A 19,326-nucleotide genomic window follows, 5' to 3' on the forward strand; every position below is an offset into this window, starting at 1 on the left:
ATCGCAACTCGCTAAAAGGAAATCAATAGGGAGCCGGGAGGGAGAAGAAGCCAGTTGGATGAAATTAAACGAACGGGACGTAATGCGACGGAAAATTAAAATACTCGCGAATGCTTGTGTGACCTCGTCGAGCCTCGACTAAGAGTCATCTAGGATTCTCGAAATGTAGGCCTAGAGGTTATAGCGAATCGTCGATTAGTATAAATAGGTTTGAGCCGACATCGATATCACGCTCTACTATATCGAGTCATTCCTTCTCATTTCCATTCATACTTTACCAACTATTTTCGTTTATAGTGTACCAAACGAAAAGTTTCGCCACGACTGGTACAATTACAGCGTACATCGCACGAATCCTGATGTATGACGTATATGTGACGCGCCCTCATACATGCACAGCCACGGAATTGCGTAGGTGACTCTAATCGAGCTAAAACTTATATGCTGTTTATGGCAAAATTCGCGTTATTATGATTATTAGTCGATTACGATCGAGCCGACATGTACGTGCATTAAACGTCAGGAAATGTTGGATCGAATTTGCAAAATGGAAACAATAGCGGAAGTGTAGGAGAACGAGGACGACGACTGGTAGTGTGGGCTCGTGCCTCGGGGGAGTCGGTAATGCCGAATAAAACTTATTAAATCCAACGCAACGTCGTTCGCAACGTCGCACGCTCAATTAGAAAAGCATTGGCGCCGAAGCGGGAAATGCAGGGTGGTGGGCACCTCGAGCTTCGCTCCGTGCCTAACATTAGAAGTAACGCCAATGCGGACACGTAGACATATTATCTCCTCGGTTGATATAGTGGAAGAGAGAGAGAGAGAGAGAGAGAGAGAGAGAGACGGGCATGAAATAATAAAGAGCGACGCAAGATGAAGATAAAGAAGAGGCATATAGGCGTGAAAGCGACCGGGGTAAAATGCATTCTGTCGACTGGCCTCGTAATCGGATGCTTGTCAAAGCGATTCACTACGACCTCGGTCATTCAGGAGGAGGTCTCGCCGCTCTCCATTTTATTATAGACAATTTCATAATTTCGAGGTAGAGAGAGAGAGAGAGAGAGAGAGAGAGAGAGAGAGAGTCTAGTACTAGTCTTCCTACATTGATATAATTCTTAATTGAATTTGGTCTTTGACATCTTATGCGCTTGCTACTTCTTTCCATTGTGAGTCTCTATAGTTTTAATGAAATCAGTCGGAACGTTATAGTGTGCGAAACTTTGAGTTGCACTTTGCGAGATATAATGGAAGATGCACAATTGTTGTGCATAATGTGCGCCATTGTACTTTGCACTTAGTAGGACGAGGCAGTGGAGGGTATCGTAATAACAGCGAAGAAAGGCTTTTTTTTTCAATAACGCTGCAATTCGCCGCTTCGCGACTCTCTTCATGGAAATACAAATATGAGGGCTCCATGGGATTGAGCAATAGTGAATTAAAGTTTGATCAGCTCTCTGTCGAAATTTGCAACTTCAAATGCGAAACCTTTGATTTCCTACGGCTTGCTACATTTCCATCATATACTTGTATAGTTAAATTGCATTGGGTTCGCTCTATCGACTTCCTCGACCTATCGATTATACATACAGACTCGACTATCGAATAGCATTACATCTACGATAAATACCGAGTCACTTTGAGTAGACATTTTTCCTTCGTGCATCCTGATGGAGGGAAAAAAAATCTAGTCTACTAAAGGGAGATTTGAGGAAGCGACGGTAGTCCATAGGAATAATCTAACGGGGCTTAATACTAATACGCTTGAATTGAAATTATGTGATCTGTCAATGTTGTTTATATATATATATATATATATATATATATATATATATCATAATAATTCTATTTATGTATGAGAAAAATCGCTTTGGTAAATGTTTATGGAGTCACGTACGAGGCACGCTGTCAGGGTGTCACAGCAGTTGACAAGGACGAATGAGTGACGAGTTTGCAATATTTGTGTGTGCGTGCGTGTGCGCGCGACAATAAACGAAAATAAATCAATATCTCCTCCTTTGGCCGTCTGTATGTCTCATGTGCATGCCTTACACTTGGAATGTTTTTACGGCTAATGGATAAAATATTTTGCCAATATATTGCCATTTCTATTCGAGTAGGAAATATTCTTTACAAATCACATGGCTCACCGAACGACTGCTGTCTTCATTGTTTAAAGGCAATTTACATTTTGTGGAATCTATGATTTTTTTATTAACGATTTTATAGGTGAAACTGTACGTATGTACGAAGTTGTTCTGGAAACTCTATACAACTTTGACTCCCTCTCTAATAATATTCGGGATGGTAATTATGTTTTCTTAATAAATAAATTATAATGTTAATACACGCTCCTCAATAATCGATATATAAACGTAAGATGAATGTATGTTAAGAGCCACGGCAGGTGTGATGAAAAATTCATGATAATCAAGCTTAAAGGTATATTGAGCTCCCTTCAAATGATTCACTTGATTCACCAATAATATTGTAATTTAAACAGATAAACTATGCTTAGTATTACACAACTACTCGAGTGAGGGAGCGTATACGATAGATGAAAGAGATAAATGTGCTGAAGATGATAAAAATTTCCATACTTCGATTTATACTTTGTAAGGAGTAAGGAGGAAACCATAATTCTTTAATTTGCTACATTGAACTTAAAAATCATTTGTAATAGATTATGTTTGAATGATATTAGATGACTATTTTAAATAGTACATTTTTTAGGGGTTAATATCGTTCAAAAAAATATTTTCATATTAGTTCATTAATCAAATAAATTTGAACGTCAATGCCAATTGATAAACAATCATAATTTAGTAAAAATTCCATTTTATACTGATACTGAAAATTGAAAGTATACTGGGACGCGTTTTTTTCTCTTTTTCTTTTCTTTTTTTTTTTTGCTTTAAATAAAACAATGCTGTTTCGTATTTAAATTGCAAAAATATTTCCCACGGTAATAAATTTACAATTATTGGTTTGGTTCATTCGATTGAAATTTATAAAAAAGCTCGTCAGTTTTTAAGTATCCTCGATTTTCTTTCACATTTATAAAAAAAAAACAAAAAAAAACAAAAAAAAAACAATAGACATACATATGAAAAAATGTACGATAAAATTTTATCGTATGTGAGTACGAATAGAGTGGATTACTATACATCAAAGTTTTTTATGCTTTCAGAACATTAATTACAAAATTCAGAGAATATTTGAAAACTTTTTCTCTTAAGATAAGCAGTGAAAAACTACCAACGAATCGGACAAATGATTATGTTCAAAATTATAATTCTCTCTCATCCCCCCCCTCTCTCTCTCTTACTTTATTTCCATCTTCTAATTTATTTCTCATTACTGAATCTGTGCATTTTTATTTATTTTTTCTAATTTTGTAGAAATACAACTACAATTCCTTTATAAATTTGTCATTAATATTAAGCTAGTGTGTGTGTGTGTGTGCACGCGCGCGCGCGCACATTTATAATACGAATAAAAAATAAATTGTTTTTAATTTACAACGATATACTGTTATAGCATCTAATATTATATTCTAATAATAGACATATAATCTAATAATTTTTTTTTAATTTATATATATATATATATATATATATATATATATATATATATGCACATAAATATTTCCTCAGTACATTGGAATAAAATTTGATAAATACTTATTTTACAACACTTTGCTATTCAATATGGAAATTTGTTAATTCCTCGATAATATAAGAATTGGAATGTACAATAGAATGTATTTAAAAACTTTTCTGACAAATATTATATTTCATATTCTAAACGTACAGTACGATATATATATTTATACAGATAAATTCATAATACGCTCGATGTAACAAGATTTCCATTCCATGTAATTACTAAGTGTTTTGAAAGCATTAGAAGCTAATTGTAAAGAAAATTTTAAAATTGCAATTGAAAATGATGACAATGACTAGCCGAATATTAAGCGTAATTCATACTGGTAGAAGAAATAAATACATCGACAAAGAGTTTAATGTTCACACGTATGACGAATATTTACACGAACATTTATATTGATAATTAGTAGAGAGTATTTGATATAATTTTAAATGAAAATATATATGGATAAGAATAAACTGTTTAGAAAAATGTATATTTACTATATAAGTTACTAACGAAGCATTAGATTAAGTTAGATAGTAAGAAATTAGATGATAAAGCGATTTTTATCCAAGAATAAAAGTTATTGTTATATGAGATTAATAATTTCTAATTTGCATATTTAAATATTTTACACTTCATAAAATATTAAATTTTTCGAAAAATCATTTCTAATATTATTTATAGCTTATTATTGCATTACGAACTATAAAAAATTGTTTGTCTTATAAACAACATTTAATATATTTAGATTCATGAATATAATCTTTTTGTAAAATCATTGTGATATATGAAAGCGTACTTTGCTATCAAACCGAATGAAAAAAGAAATGAAGAAAAAAACAATGTAAATTTTATCCCGTGCATGAGTAATATTTGATTACTTGCATTTATTCTGAATAAATTTATCGTATAAAGCAATGCATAACTACTGTAATTTCTCCGAAAAGAGCAGTGAACAATTTTTTATGTACGTTTTAAGAATTCGATCGTAATCCATAATTTTTCATAAATCATCTTAGATAATAATTTTTTAATCGAAATATAATTAAATTCAAAGCTTTTATACAAAGTCAATAATTAAATTATTCAAATTATATCCTGATATTTTAACTACTTTTACAACTTACAATTTAATTATATATAAAAAAAAATACTTTTAATTTTATATAAAGAACTTAGTAATAAAATAATTGCTATTACATGTGGAAAATTTTTATGGCTATTTGATTAAACAATATAATTGACTTCTTCTCGAGTTAACATTTAGTTAAAATTAAAAGCTCATCGTACAGTTTTTCTTTTATATTCTTACACTAAATTGTCAATACTTAAAGAAAAGTTTGATTGGATCTGCCCCCAAATGGATATATATTTTGAATTTTTATGCTTACAGTAACTTAAACATTGTCTCTGGAATGTGTTCGTTATCGCGACGAATTTGGTGTTAAATATTTAAATAAGAAATTTTAATTGTACTTTAAATTTATAGAAATTAAATATCAATGTAACTATTCAGTGGTTGAGCAAGCAACTGCAAAATTGAGTAAATTCTATCCGATTTCATTGATAAGAATTTTACAAAGAGATAAATTTGTGCGATACAAACAAAATTTACAGATAAAAAATATTTGATAAATATTATTTTTAATACAGACCAATGGTAATGTAATGTTTGAAATAATCTGGGCAAAATAACGAAGTTGCAGTTAATTTTATTATTAAGAAATTAATACAATTACCAACTTAGTGTTTTCTACGATTATGTTACAATTATATTTTATCCTTAATAATAATGTTTATGTTAATTTTTACTCTTTGGAAATATTTTTGTATACCGTGATGAATTGTGGCTTTCTAATATTTTTTCTTATAAAGTATAATTTGTAAATACTAATCCCAAATATTAATATTGACTCTGTTAATACCGACTTAACGGTGATTGTTCGCCAAAATAGTTTGTTTGCTGTATTAAACTACCAAGTTATAAGAGCATTAAAACCTTCATATCTTGATAAACTTCTTCCTTCGCTATGAGGAAAAATAGACGCCGGCCTGTCAAATAATAATCCTCTTGTTTTACGTGTCCACTTCCTATTACAAGTGTACACTCGAATTTATTTTTCATAGAGGTCTTGAATTTTTAGAATTAAAAATATTAGAGCTAAATAATAGGTTTGACGTACAGAAACTTGAATTGTACATTCTAAAGAATTACTTATTATTTACGATTTGCCATTATATTCGAATTTTTATAAAAAAAAAAAAAAAAAACATTTTCCTTAATTATTGATATTAATGCTAATAACACGTTGTATTGTCGAATCCCCGTCACGTATTCAACATTAATTAAGTGAACGTAACGAAAAGTACGTAGAGGTGAAGTTATCCAACAGTCCCGCTGGACCTTGGCATTAATAAATTATTTATCAATTAATCAATCTTCGTACTTCTCCGTGACTTTCTCTCTCTCTCTCTCTCTCTCTGTCTTTCTCTTTCTCTCTCTTTCTTTCTTCACCCCTCAATCTTTCCTGATGATAGGAAGGGCAGCCGCTGCATCAGTAGCAGCATACGAAAAATCTAGTGCCGAAAAGAAGTCTCAAGAGACACGGAGCAAGCAACGAACAACGAGCAACGAGCGTGGCAACGAAGACAGAAGATGATAAGAGTTTGGCGAGGCGGTAAGAATATAAAAAAAAATAAATAAAAGAGAAAAGCGAACAGAGAGAGAGAGAGAGAGAGAGAGAGAGAGAAAGACAGCGAGGAATAAAGGCGCGCACATCGTAACGACCCCCTTGAACGAACTGGGGAGAAAACGTAGAGGAGCTAGTCACTCACCCAACCACCCCTCGCTCACTCTCGCTATCTCACTCTCTCTCTCTCTCTCTCTCCCTCTCTCCCTCTTCCTTTCTCACTTTTCTTTCTTCGGTTTTATTATCGACACGCGCGGGCGCTTCGTTTGCTCTCCCGAGAGTAACATGCTGAGAGAGGGATGGCGAGGAGTTGGTTGGGCAGGGGGGTAAGGGTATGGGACGGTAAGGGACGTCGGGGAGTGAGGGAGGTGTGGCGGTGGCGGCGAAGGATGGAGATAGAGAAACGGCGATAAGGAAGGGAAGGATACGAGGGGCAACCCACTTGCACGTGCTCCGTGTATAAAATAGTTGCGAGCGCGAGCGCGCCGACGCACCGGAGCCTCGCGAAATCTCAACACTTTCCTTTTCGTCGACGTTGATACTCGAGTGCGCGTGTGTTGCCCTATGGGTAAGCCTGCGCGAGGCCTTTGTCATTCGACCTTTTTTCCCTTTTCTCCTTTCCCTCAGGCTCTTGTATTTTGACCGAGGCGCCAAGGCGATAACTACGCCTGTCGTTGAAGACGGAGCCGGAGCGAGATGGGGAATGGGAACGAGGGACCCGTTAGAAGTAACGCGCGAACATTATGAGAAATGGTTTTGCCGGTTGCGATTTGGAAGGAGTCGAAAGTTAGACGGATGGCTGATTCCTCGAGCTTGGGTGGAAAATCTTCCGCGACTTCCTAATTTGATCGAACATACTTTCTTACAAACTTTTCAAACGATAGATTTCGAGAATTTTTTACAGGATCCGTTTGTTTATCGGTCCAGTTGTCCGACAAACGCGTATATAAATTGCTTTATGATTTCTCTTAACTCACTTGGCATGAAATTCCTCTATCACGCTCGCAAATTACTTGAAGGAGGGCCCCGGCTGTTATTTCGTAATGTCATACTATGCGAAGGGGGAGAAAGACCAATGAAAGGAAATTCAACCTGCATTATAAACTTAAGGAAGTTTAAAAAGAAAATAAATGCCTCGAAAGCTCGTAAATCAATCTCGATGATACCCCGCTATCATATATATATATATATATATATATATATATATATATATATAATGTTATATTAAACAAAAATTTAAGGAGAAATATTGAAGATTAGAGGAAAATGGTTTTTTCCAGTGTTTTTTGATAATGGGGGAAAATTTTCAAATAATAAAAATAATAATGTCGTTATCGTCTGACCCTCAATTAATCATTAATCTATCCATAATCGTAATAGCTGACTTTTAATAATCGTTTAACTAATTTTCAAATCGAATTACAACTTTTGGCTAATTCTATCGATATATATATATATGTGTGTGTGTGTGTGTGTGTGTGTGTGTGTGTGTGTGAATTGTATTTTACAAGTAATTATTTGAATAATTAGTTTAACGAAATTTCACGAAATAAAAAGGAAAAAAGTATACCTTATTATGGGAAATTGTGTAAGAGCCAATTATAAAATTTCAAATTTTATTATAAAGTAAAATTTATATAATATATCGCAATACTTCAATAAAATACTCCATACATTTACTTATTGCTATGATATAACAATTAAAATATTAAAAAAACAATTATTCATTTATGCTTTATATTATTCAAAGAATACAACTCTTCAGTTACAAGTTCATATTGCAATTATTTAGGGGAGAAAGAAAAGCTTTTAGAACAGATATAAACAAATTATAAATATAATTAAAAAATGATCGCTACTAAGATATCTTAACAAATTTCTTTCATAAATATATGTATGGATAATACGTTTAGAATTGTGTTTTTTTATTCCAATTAATTTCTTATTCATTAAACTGTATTAAATCTAAACCTATAAGACTTTGGAATATAAAATGTAAGTTTATTTTATATCTTAATTATGATTATATTAGAAAAAACTTATCACTGAATGGATTTAACTAATCGTAATTGATAATATTTAATACATTTATAAATAAAATACTGAAAATCATAGCTATGAAAATCATACTAACTGATTTATGATTCTAGTATATATACATTTTTATTATTATTTTTATCAAAATTTGGTACACTCTAATCTTAAATATCGTGTAATTTTTCATTTTTCTTCTTCAAAGTGCATTTTGATTTTGTGTAAGATTTATATTCGGATTTTAAATATTTTATTGAAAACTTTTTCTCATTAAATTTTTTGCTGCTTATCAACTTCATTATTTATAATTTTCATTATAGATGAAAGGCATTATGCTACTCATTGAGTATAACATACGATTGACACTCTCGTAAAAACTATAATTGGATGAATAAATATGGCATTTTACAATGGCATATAAATAGATATTCTACAAAATCATTTTCCCTGTTAATTAATTAACAAAAATATGTAAAATAACAAAAGAGACAGTAAAATAAAAATAATAATCCATTGCAATCGATTTTTATCGTATAAATTAGTAAGCAAAAGATATTAATCACTTATAATTAAATGGAGTTTATTCTAAGTTAGATGCCCGTGAAATGTATTAAATACCAAAAGAATGAATAAGTTATTTCTAAGTGATTTGTAAATACACAAATATTTCTAATTATATTGGCAATGTAGAAATTAGTTTCTTCAATTCTTTTATTATTAAAATAGTCAGGAAACGTCTTTTATTTTTGCAATTTCTTAAATTAAAATATATTTACTAAGTATTGAATTCTTTCGATGTTGTTGTCACTTCAATTTGCTTAAATAATACAAAAATTTGACCTTTTTACTTTTTGTTTCTGTATAAAAAATAGCCTTTAATGAATTGGGCAAATATTGCAGATTGAAATAATATTGCGAATTATTATGCTTTAGATTCCTTAATTTTTATAATATTCTCAATCTGAAATTTAAATATGTATGGCTTAAATATATAATTGTCAAAAACCATAATCGATGTAGCGTAAAATTTATTCACAACAACCAATCCTCAATCCAATTAAAGAATAAAAAATCCCAGTAAATAATTAAATTAATTCATGTAATCTGATATTATTAAATAATCCTGGCAAAATGCGACACTCACCGTAAAAGTGAAAGGCTTAATTTATTTGATGAAAGATAATCGATTATACTTTATACGTAAGCACTTTACAAACGACTTTTTGATTTTCAGAGTCAAACGAATATACGAAATGGCAAAGACAGAATAAAGAGAAAAATGACATTTGAAAAACGGCAAGCAATGCGCTACAACGGTAATATGAGCACCGAGGCGTGTACAGGCTAGGACGAGTGAACTTTACTCGTTCCGGAAAGTTTTCATAGATGCGAGCGCGTGAATGTGTGTGAGCGAGGCAGCCACAGACAGCAGCTGTTCTCCCATTGCTGTGAGAGAGAAAAAACGAGGAATCTGACTAAGATGTAGGCGAGAAGAGAAGGAGGAAGACGACGACGATGATGATGCCGACGACTACGAATACGAGTGCGACGACGACGACGACGACGACGACGACGACGACGACGACGACGACGACGACGACGACGACGACGACGACGACGACGACGACGGGTAGGCGCCACGCCAAGTTTGTACGCGCGTTACTCGAAAATCCATATCCCATTCCTCGATTTCTCTTTATCTCCTTCCTTTTGGCGCGACGACGAGAAGAAGCCCGGACACGAGGAGCCGCCGACTGCGATTGCGCGCGCGCGTACCACCATCGCCACTGCCACTACTGCCGCCGCCGCCGCCGTCGCCGGAAACTTCCGCCGGAACCACGACTCACGCACGAGGGTGGATGATGTGTGCGGATGAGGGTGGGCTGCATTTTGCGAGGCGTTTCGAGGGTGCCACTTTGTTATTTTTCTGCTCCCTTTCTCGCTCTCGGCAGGCTCCCCGATTTGTGTTGCTATGCCCGGGGTTGTTGGGCGCTATTGCGGATCACCGTCGCACAAAACTCCGCTGAAAAGTCTGGCCGACTTTCCTCCAAAGCCTCCCACGGCCCTCGGCAAGCAAGGGATTTCGAAAGTATTGTGTCAGCTGCCGAGGCTATTCGCGCGGCCTAACGTAACTTTAATTAAATGGTAATTCGAGAGTTATTCAATCAGTAACTTAACATCGGCAGTTTATAAGGGGCGTATTTGTAATCTGGGTAATTTGTTGGGAAATGTGGCTGGATATGATTTATAGGAGACAAGTCCGGCTTGTTGCCCTACGCGTGTCTTACATTCACTCGATGCGTTATTAACATTTCAATCGACGAGATTTTCTATTTGCTTAGCATCCTACATCCAGAGGTAATATGACACACCTCTACGACACATCTATTACCTTTTTCATTATTTGCTCGATTGTAAATGCTTAACGAGGCTATTATTCACCATCGAGTCAGCTCGACTAACTTCGTTATTATTGGACGAAAATTTATTGGGACGCTGCCAAATTGATTATGCTTTTGTATCATTTGAGGTATAAATTTGTTCGTGTGTTGAAATTACTCGTTGGTTATCGACTCACTTTTCCCGACGGTACGTATAAATTTCTCAAGAATAACCAAATAATCGGCATTGTGAATGTCGATTGACAATGTAATTGAGCAATTTTTCTACTTTATAATTGACTAATTCATATCGAATATTATATACGAATACAGTAAACCGAGTAAACGTTTTCAAATACATTTAAATTTCAAATACATTGTCTATTGTATGTGTGTTGCGACATTAAAGGGACGCTTAAATGTCTAGAAAATAAAAAGAAAAAGAAAAAGAAAAAAGAAAAAAACATGTACGTGACGGCCAGTTTTCGTCGATAACAAAATGCTTGTAATAATTGCCACGAAGCCGAAATTTGCAGAGGATTACTTTGAGCGTCGGTTTGTGAAAGTATTTATTTAACTTTGCTTTGAAAGAATCTGCGTGATATAATGTGTGTGCACGTAGCTTTAGAAGCTCAAGAGACACGTGTCTCTCGCTCATGGCTCACAAAGCTCGGGTATGCAAAAGTTTCGTCATTTACTTTATCACAGGAATACAAAGCACAATTTAATTTTAACGCCAGAATTTCACTTACCCACACACGCACGCACACACACACACACAGACAGAGACAGAGAGAGAGAGAGAGAGAGAGAGAGAGAGAGAGAGAGACGGCAATGGATCTCGCCATTATCTCTGACATTCGTTTTTCTTCGTCACGATCGCCTCCATGTTTTCCTCCGCCTTCTCCGGGACGTCATCGCATTGCAAGGAAAAAAGAGTGGGAGGGCACCTTGGCCGTCAAGTTATGTCTCCAGGATGACAAGTCGAGTGGTAGTCGGTGCAGAAAAGAAGAAGAAAATGAAGAAGATTACTTCAAATTTAAGGAAACTATGCATATGCACTCGACGACAATCATCATAATCGCAATGGATTTAAATTTGAATATCTTATTTTATGTAAACTTCTTCCTTCGAAATATTAATCTATTAAGCTTGGAAGCTTCGTTAAAATATGTTTTGTCCATCGTGTGGAAGACTAGTAAAATCCCGAATATGTTAATTACGATGAATACCGTATTTCGTCCATCGCATGAGCTTAATATTAACGCTGGTCTCGTCGTTGAAAAACTTCAATTTCAAAGAATTATTCAAAACTTCTTATTCATTATGAAATTTAGAAATCTTTTGAAGCCCTTTATATCGAAAGACTTCTTAATGCAAACGAAGCTGCGGAGAAGCGAACTCTCGAGCATTGCACCGAAAATCTTTAAAGTATCAAAAAATCTTTTCAATCAAACGAATAATATTTACCATGGTGTGTCGTATTATTAAAAAATACAAGGGACAAAAGTACACCACCGAAGACAAATCTCTCGACTTATTAATTTAAAAATAACCTCACAAGGCAAAGTCTTATATATTTATAGACGTTTATTCGAGGATGCTTAGGCGACAGGATAAACGGCATAAAATCACCATGAAAAAGGCATTGAATAAATGAAAGATATTATTCAATAATATCGTAATGGCTTGCTTCGACGGCACATGCGTCGTGGAAAAAAAAAGACTTGGTAGAAGAATATGGGAATGCGTGCCGTGTGCGTGAAATGGCCGTACCTACGTCTACTCTCCATATCAATCCATTTTTCTCTTTGATGCTGTTGCTACAACTGCTTTCTCTATCGACAACAGCCCCATTGGCTTTTCTACTACCACTAGTTTAGAAGAAAAAAAAAATGCGCCTGCAGACTGTCGGACTGCTCTTCGGTTCAATTTTAAAAGAGTGCTTTTCTAACTTGCTATTTTTGTCTAGGAAGAAAGAGCAATATTATAGGGAGTGGGGAGACCCGCTCTCTCTCTCTCTCTCTCTCTCTCTCTCTCGCCCTCCCAACCGCCAGTCACCCTAAGTACTACACACATCGTGCATTCTTGTTTTTGCTGCTAAGCTCATCGCTGATGAGACAAGATTTGTTATATATCTCCGCGTGTATACATGACAATGATAAAGGACGTCGCGTACTCAGCGAGCCTGAACATAAATGTGATTGATGGAATGGAGGATAAAGGCAGGACAAGTGTCGGCAGGCGCCGTTGGTATGTGTAAAGGTGCTCGCTCGTTCGCTCGCTTTTTTTGTTTTATTTTGTTTTTGTGTTTTAATGTTTTTGTTTTTGTTTTGTTTTTTTTTTCGAAGGTTGCGAGGATTCTAGACTCCTTTCTTATTATTTCATTATGCGAATTGGTCTTATGACGGGAGCGTGCGCGACGGGGTAACGCGCAGGTAAATGTCGACTGACCCGATAAATCGTTGCCTGGAATTTGGCTTTTTCGTCCAACAACTCGGCGTCCGCGACGATTATTTTAATCGTCATGAGAGAGAGATAGATAGAGAGAGAGAGAGAGAGAGCAAGAGGAATTTCAATTCGATGCTTGTTGTATTCGAAAAATTCTTATAATGTGCATTTGCCGTTTGAAATGTCGCATAATCGTGATGTAGTTTGGGACGCGAAGGTTCGAAGCCAGAAAAACTTTTTTATGTTTCGTAACTTAAAATGTTATACGAGAACTCTTATCTTCGAGTAAGAAGTTGCAATTCAACTTCTCTAACGCAATGGTACATCCGCGTTGGATTTTAGTGAAATTTTTTAGGGCAAGAATTTTATTCATTAAATAATTATTGACCAAGATTTTTTATTATTCACGCATTGTATTAAATATGATTTCTATTGATTTTTACTATTTAATAATATTAACAATAATAATACTATTTTCTGAAAGTTGACAAATTATACAAATACAATTACGTACTGTTAAAGTGATTATTATTTTTTTTTATTTAAATGTGTATTATTTCCAAAGTGGATAAATTAATAAGTAAATTTTTATTGCTTAGACGGGTTAATTTTCTATATACATATCTCACTAAATTGATGAAGTCTTTTGTTAAACTAGCGAAAGCTATGTTATATCCAACATTCTCAAAAAGTACTCGAGGCCGTACAAGCAACGGTTTTTGTTAAAAGTTCAAAACCACTTGTGTTTTAAATGAGTCTTCTTCTATATATTAAGTATGGGGGAAAGCTTTTGAAGTCAGCAGAAAAAAACATTTTAGAATATACATTTGGATGAAAGCGACTAATTAAAAAAAGAAAAAGAAAAAGTAATATTGTATATCAATTAAATATATATATATATATATATTGTAGTAATTATTCTTATAGGCTATAACTAATTACATATCATTATATCGTGTTTAATAAAAAAAAAAAAAAAAAAAAAAAAAAAAAAAAAACTCTATCAACTGTATGGTAAAGAAATTAAAAAAAATAATATAATACAATATAACATTGATATACATTGAGAATATTTAATAAAACATAAAATCTAATAAAATTATCTTTTAAAACCCTTATCGTAAAAAATGCACAAAGGATCAAGTCATGAAAGGGTTTAGTATAATTTTTATTAATCGAATATGAAATTTAGCATTCGAGCATTATTAAGATTTATATTATATTATAGCAGCAATTAATATTCACTTTGAAGAAAATAAACCTGAATGTGTATATATATATATATATATACATGTATTTACGTCATTAGGTATTTAAAGCAAATATAAATTACAAATTTACATAATAAAAATGTAAGTATAATGTAAGATATATTATAGATTTTTATAATTTTATTTAATTATTACCAACTATTTTTTCAGTTCGACTCGCAATATTTTCGCTATTGAAAAAAATCTATTAATAACGACAGTAGTAATAAGGACACATTAATATCATCTTTAATAGAAACGACAGATGCTGTGGACCGTTAATAATAATAACAATTTAATAATAATTTTGATGTTACTTGGAAATATCAGTCTCTACTGTAAAGCGATTAAAATTATTATTAAACGTATTGTAATTAGAACACAAGTTTTACTATTTATCACCAATAACATAAAATGTAGTTTAATTTGATTTATTTATTATTTATTACATTCATATAGCGAGATCAATTTTACGTTTAACATAATCGTCGTAATAATAATTTAATTCGAAAGGCACTTAATTATTATAATTAAATATTAAGCTATAATTAATTTATTAATTCACTGCATATTTCGTATATGAAAAGAGTATCAACAATAATGATCCGTTTATTAAAACTGAATTGTCATTGTTTTAAATGAACTGAGCGTAATTTATCCTCAACCCTGAGAAATAAAGATTAAACGAAACGGTAGAAACTTTTAAGACAAAGTAATTGAATGCAAGTCATTTATAATTTTAAGTCGCCCTTTTAATTTTCAAAGTAACGCCTAACGCAGCTTTTATATTACTTAACAGCAGGTTTTTGGAATACAAAATATGGCTTACAATTATGCTCGTAACTGCAATTATTTATCATTAATGGAATAGAGAATATAAATTGTTGAAAAATATTCGTTGGATTAAATAAACGTAGGGACGTAAGTTTTCATTTCGACGGACTAAGGTCTAAACAGTCATTTTTTTTTTTATTTTTTATAGGACTTCGTGAGAAACGAGAAAAGCCTTTTTTGAGTAATATGTTAAAAAAAAAAAGGAAGCGAGAGGAACTTGACTCCATTAAGTATTTCGTGATAAAAAAATATTATAAAATTGCTAATTGATATCAAGTTACATATTATGAATGACTACACTAGACTTACACAACAATCAACAATTATTACCAAAATGATCAGACGCTTGATATTTATTATAATAGATTATCCAGCAATTATTATTATAAATTTATATGATACTTTATATAATATTAGTATAACATTACAATAATTCTATGGGGGAGGGATTGTATGGGAAAAATTATCGATATTCCTAAAACCATAAATTTCTTTTCAATCAAGCTAAGCCGTAAAAATTCACGTTACGTCTTTAGCATATCGCGATGTTCCGAACATTATCAAGAACAATAAATACATAAGCTATAATTGTGCTTGTGTTTGTAAATGAAATTGCTTGCTCGTGCGAGATAAAGGCAAAGTATGGATTTCATTTGCGAAGGGCCTGCGGGGGCATTGACGAGCAGTGAAAATAAAGTTGGACATCGGGCTCGGAGCTCTGGCGAATGAAAAATTCTCAAAAAATAAATGGCTAAATACATGAAACAATTGGTCGGGCAAGTTTCGGGCCATATTATTTATCTCATAAATTTATCTCATTCGCAATATAACGGCATTTATAATGTAGCTCGCGTGGCTGGTAAAGAGCAAGGATTTCACGAGGAGTGACAGGACGAGAAAGCCTCGAGGATCAATGATAATAGAATAGCGTGGCCAATAAGGAGTCGACGCTAAGGAATCCCCGCAAAGTTCAAAGTTTTGAAGATTCTTGAGCAATATGTCTTAATCGAGCCAGCGCGAGCATTCCACGACAAAGGTGGCCGCCGTTCAAGTTCACTCGCCTATCACGAGGCCTTAAATAGGATAATTAAGGGATTGTCGAGGCTGGGAATTAAGTTGTGCGAACATATATCGAACCGCCGCTTACAGCGCGTCATTACAATTTATACGAAACAATAGCCGAGCCTGGATACAAAGACATCGAGATTGTGCAGCAGCAGCAGCAGCAGCAGCAGCAGCAGCAGCAGCAGCAGCAGCAGCTCAATGAAGAAAGGGGGAGGAGGAGGAGGAGGAGGAGGAGAAGGAGGAGGAGGAGGAGAAGGAGGAGGCGGAGGTGGAGGAAGAAGAAGAAGAAGAAGAAGATGAAGTACCGCAGGCGCACTCGAATGTTTTGACTCTGCGAACCCTTTCACTCCAATTAAAGCAAGACTCGAGTGGCAGGTCCTTTCAGACCCCCCGTCCCCTCAGCCACCTTCATCATCATCCCCCGACGTGAATCAAGGATACGATATCCGCAGTGACAGAATCAACACTAGTGGCAGAATCGCGCCAAGGGTTGACAAGAGGGAAGCGAACGCGCAGAGGGCGAAAGCGAAATGAGAATGAGGATGAGGATAAAAAGGCGGGCGGGAGTGAGTTAGGGATCTCCGCGTTGCGTATTTTTGCAAGAAAATTCGCTGCCAAGTCTCGCAAATAAACATCCTGCTTGCTTTATCCCCGTAATATATACGACGGTACATACGCGAAATTCTACGTACGCATTACACATACACGCGCGCGCGCACACACACACACACACACACACACATACATATATATACGTGTGTGCGTATATATATATATATATATATATATATACATACGTATATGCATACATATGTCATGTAACCCGTATGGTGCGTGAAAGAGTAAGTGGTAGTAAAATGGGTGGTATGGTGGGGCGAGGGGAAGGGAAGAAAGGCCAGGAGATAAAAACAAGCGTACGAGGGAGAGTTGGCATGTCTATATACTCGCTGGCTTCTAAAGGAGAACGAGGAAAGAGATAAAAGAGAGGGAATATAAATAAGAGCTGATATGACGAGGAGCTAGAGGGAGAGGGAGTTGGATGCTCGTGGGGAAAGTAGCAGAAAGTTAGTGGGGTGACGGCAGTGGGGGGAAGAACAACCTGCGGCCGGCTAGTCAGTGCATGAGCGCGGAGGGTTGAAAATGTGGATGACGTCGGTCGAGGGTGGCCGAGAGAGAGAGAGAGGGGGTGGGTGGGAAGGCGAGTAGCGCGAGACTAACGGACGATCAATACTGTGCCACGCCTCGGCAACTCTCTAGTGCTACGTGTGCCGGCGGCAGGGGAGCCCCCGTTCGGCAAAGAGCCCCCAGAGACTCACCGACGGAGACGGAGACGGAGCGAGAGCACCGAGCATTGAGTTGCGGGGGCGGCCGCGAGGGGCAGGGCGCACGACGCGGGAGCGGGAGGGAGAACAGCGACGCGGTGTGGCGCGACGCGATGCGGCGGGTTGGGTCGGGTCGGGTCGGATCGTGTCGGGACGGGAGGGAACGGGGAGGCGCTGCCGCCTTAACCTGCAAACTTTGACGTTAGGCGCGCGAGATAAAGCTCGCGGTTGGCCGTTAGGGAAAGGTCGGCCGATAAGATTTGAAAAATCGATCATCGTCGGGGGTGAAAGGGACCAGGATAGTGGGGGCTGCCCCGAGGCGCGCTCACCCGCGAGAGACTTTTACTTAATTCGCGCGATCGATGATAATGCGGCGATCGGCGGTGAGCCGTGCACGTGCCTAGGTAGGGGATAGAGGGTAGCCGGGAGCGGGCGGGGAGGGAGAGGTCGACGTCGTGAGGCGGCTGACAGGGAGGGGGAAGAGACCGACGATGAGGAAGAGGAAGAAGAGGACGGACAGGGCTTCGTGGACCCGAGGCACGACAACGAAACCGTTGCCTACGACTCGAATGTCTTCATCTTGCTGATGCACCCGGAGCGCCCGTTAATAGAACACCCCGGGATGGACGAGGACGTGGACGAGGACGACGACCGTGGGCAGAGAATTACGGAGAACGGTGAGTCGACAGTCGTGTCGACGCGCGAAAAAACTCCCGATTATTTTGGCAGCGACACGTAGTCCACGGCGCATGTACGTGGCCGTTTTCCAGGTGTGTGCCAGGTAGAATCGAGGTAGAATCGCCGAAGAAGCGAGGCAGCCAAAGTGGTAGCTGCGACCTGCCGCAGCCGGGTGACCAAATCAGCGAGGCTAACCTCTATACGCGCGCGCGTATTGCCGGACCGACCGGGACCCGGGTCGAGGATCCGCGTGGGCCAACGTACCATGCGTTATGTAATGTCAGACGACTGATTTGCTCGCCATCCTAGGACTCACCTGCGGGCCGTCGAGACTCCTGCGCGTCCTCCCCTCCCCGTCGCCGTGAGCACCGGGGCTGCCAGCAAATCTAACTCTCTCCGTGTCCGTGTTCGTTCGTGCGTCCGTCCGTCCGTCCGTCCCTCTGTCCGTCCGTGCGTGCGTGCGTCGTGCGTGCGTGCGTGCGTGCGTATATGCGCGCGCGCGACTTACTGCGAGAGGCTTTCCATGCACTCTTGACACACGTACGCAACGTGAGTGTGTGATAGAGTTAGAGAGAGTGTGGTGTGTGTGTGTGTGTGTTTGAGTGAGTGACTGAGAGAAAAAGAGAGAGCGGGAGGGTAGAAAGGAGGGACGTGACGGATATGTATACACGCGCACACACAGAACAAGAACGCGAGCGAGAGAGGTAACGCGTGTCCAGCGCGTTCGAGGTCGGGCTCCGCGGTCCCGATCAGCGACTCCTCCTCGGGCCCATGCCCTCCCCCAACCCCCTAGACAAGCCGACTCCCCGTGCACTCGCGGCCACGGCACTCGCTCGGGCGGTTGACGTCACTGCGGCCACTCGCAGCCATGTTAAGCGGCCTCACCTCCTCGCCGACTCCGGCGCCCGTTTCTCTTCCTCCACCTCCGACGTCGCCGCCGCCGCCACCGCCTCCACCACCGCCTCCG

This window comes from Ceratosolen solmsi, unplaced genomic scaffold (genome assembly GCF_000503995.2).
Source record: "Ceratosolen solmsi marchali unplaced genomic scaffold, CerSol_1.0 scaffold1, whole genome shotgun sequence".
NCBI classification, from domain to species: domain Eukaryota; kingdom Metazoa; phylum Arthropoda; class Insecta; order Hymenoptera; family Agaonidae; genus Ceratosolen; species Ceratosolen solmsi.